The sequence below is a fragment of the Mirounga angustirostris genome, unplaced genomic scaffold (genome assembly GCF_029215605.1).
Source record: "Mirounga angustirostris isolate CCGP_5_RB_7025 unplaced genomic scaffold, mMirAng1.0.hap1 SCAF_2, whole genome shotgun sequence".
In the NCBI taxonomy this organism is placed as follows: domain Eukaryota; kingdom Metazoa; phylum Chordata; class Mammalia; order Carnivora; family Phocidae; genus Mirounga; species Mirounga angustirostris.
In genome coordinates this window covers 137991252-137994338 of record NW_026991710.1, presented here as the reverse complement: position 1 = coordinate 137994338, position 3087 = coordinate 137991252, and positions in this window count along the sequence as shown.

The window sequence follows — 3087 nt, the reverse complement described above, 5'->3', positions numbered from 1 at the left end:
ATAAGATATTCAGGAACAAGTTTCTTCAGAAAGTGATCACCGACTGTACACAGGAGAAATCGGACCCAGACAAGTGAGTAAGTGAGCTGTGGCATTTCATAGCTTGTTTATTTTCTTTAATCTTTGTATAACCTAAATGTCCCAGCTTTATCAGCCTACATGGAAAATGTCCTTACACCTACATGAACACTCCAATCCCTAAACTCTGTTAAATAACAATTCAACTGAACAAATTTTAAGGATTTAATTGCGTTTATTAAATGAATCATGAATCACGTAGCATCCCATCTAGCAAATGGAGGGCCACAGAAAGGGAAAGGTTTTCAAAGGCAGGACAAGGAAGTCATTAACAGAAAAAAAAAAAAAAAAAAGGATTGATTTGAGTGAGGTCACTTTCCTTTGGGGACAAAAGGGCCTTATTAGGTCGATTACCTCTTCTTCCTTTGGGGAATGGAAAGGGCCACATGACAGATTACCTTGTTGATGCTGACCCGAAAATTCCTGACAGATTGGTTACAACTGCATTTCTGGGGGATGTCGAAACTGCAATTTGGTTAGATATGAAATCCCAGTTTGGTGGTTTCACCTAGCATAAGTGACTCCATTTAGCGCCTGTAGTTCTAGCTTTTTTTTTTTTTTTAACAACTGTCATCTGCTTCACCACAAAGTCTCCCATCCCCACCTTCACCCAAGTGTTTATGGGTACTGCTTGCTGGTTCTTGCCACAACTTAGTGGACTGGGCTTCCTGCCTCAGGCACAGACATATTCACAGACATTCTATCAGGAATGTCTCCTGTCTGAGGAGCTGGAACTCTCCCATCACACTTGCCAAGGGAGAAAAATCCTATCTTCTGTCTTACATTTAGTGGGGTCCCATAACATGTTGCATAAATGCTAGGGTCTTGCCATCAAGGGAAACAGCTCTCTCAAGTCCCACACAGTCTCCTTCTGTGCAAAGTATGCAGATGTTATTAGAACTGGTATCTGCCTCTGAGCTGCACGGTGAACTATCACTTTACTTCAACTCTGGAGCCATATTTTAAGTGTGGAGGATTGTGCTAGATAATATTCTCTCTTAGAGCAAATCCAATATCAGAAACTCCATAATCTTTCATATACAATGACTGCTGCAAGGGCCTCTCTTATACTTCTGTTTGTCTAAATACCAGTAACAGGCAAAGTCCAAGTCTTGCCCCTACCCAGGACAATCTTAAAAATATCCACTTATCAGTGGATGCAAATAGATATCCAATAATTCCACTAGATAGAAGTACTTGACTCCCAGATCTCACCCATTAATCTTGGCTTTTATGATGAGAAATTTTATAATTGTAACTGGTATTAGAGGAGTGATCACTGATGTAAAAAAGAAAAGTATTCTCATGTAAAATGCTTCTAAAATTGCACCCATCAGCATAAATTTTCCAAATCAGAGCCAGACTGCCCAGTTTCATAACCTCACTCATCAACTTACTACTTGTATGGCCTTGGGCAAGAGTGTTGGTTAGTTATCTCTTGCTGTGTAACAAATAACCACAAAATTAGCAGCTTAAACCAACACACACACACACACACACACACACATATATAATGTCATAATTTCTATGGGTAAGAACTCTGGGCAAGATTTAACTGGGTTCTCTGCTTCAGGGTGTTTCACAAGTCAGAAACTCAGGTATCAGCCAGGGCTGGGTCTCACATGATACTAGTCTGGGAAAGGGTGCCCTTCCAAGCTTACTTTGTTGTTACTAGGGTTTTCTTCCTCAAGGTGATTGGACTGAGGACATCAGATTCTTGCTAGCTGTTATCTGCAAGCCACTCTCAGTGCCTTGTCACATGGTCCTCTCCATATGGCAGCTTACTTCACCAAAGCCAGTGCAAGAATCAATAGAATGACAAGCAAGATAAAAGTTAGAATCTTATGTAACCTAATCACAGAAGTTATATCTCAACACTTTTTCCATACTCTGTTGGTAAGAAGCAAGTCACAGTTTCTACCCACTTGTAGCAGGAGGTGAGGATAACAGGAAGCCATCTAAGAGTCTGTCTACCAAAATAAATCACTTAACTTATTTGTGTATCTGTTTTTCCCCAATATATAAAGTGGGGGAGACTAGTGAGATAATAATAGCACCCACCTCATAGATTTGGGAAGATTAAAGCAGCTGATCAACTAAAATATGTTTAAATAATATAACTGTGTCTGGTACATAGTATATCCTCAATAAAAATTAATTATTTGGGGGCACCTGGGTGGCTCAGTCTGGTTAAGCGTCTGCCTTTAGCTCAGGTCATGATCCCAGGGTCCTGGCATCGAGCCCTGCATCAGGCTCCCTGCTCAGTGGGGAGCCTACTTCTCCTTCTCCCTCTGCCCTCCACCCTGCTCGTGGTCTCTCTCTCTCCCTCTCTCTTTCTCTCAAATAAATAAATAAAATCTTTTTAAAAAATTAATTATTTGTTTTCTTGCTCATGTGTCATAAACTTAAATCAACCCAAATTTGGCCATACTCACAGCCTCCTTTCTTTGATCATTCAGTTACCTTTATCATGTTTCCCTCTTTCCTCAAATCTGACTTCGAAACATCTTATTATCCATCAAGGCCTACTCAAATAACACCTTTTCCAAGATTTATTTCTAAGTATCCATAGCTGTAAGTCTATTTCTTCTCCACTGTAACAATTTTACTTCATTTACAGAAGTGGTGATTTTCTGTCTAATATTATATTTATAATCATGCATGTCTCAACCCACAAGATAATATACTATCTGATGCTAGGGATTCTGTTGTTGAAAATTGTATCCCTACAATGGCTAGACGTTCAATAAAGACTCATTGTATTGAACCAAAAATTAGACTTTGGTCTAAAATTTTGTTATTGATCAGATCAATCAAAGAAAATGTTAGAAAGAATCATGGGAACAGTATAAGTTGAATCAGATATAAGGAATTAGCCTGATAATTGTCATAGGAAAAGATAAAATTTACTAAAAGTAGACTGTCAGGATTGACACTTTATTCCAAATCATATCTATTTGCTAAATTACTGTTCTTGCAATGTTCTTATGGGATATTGAATAACGCAAA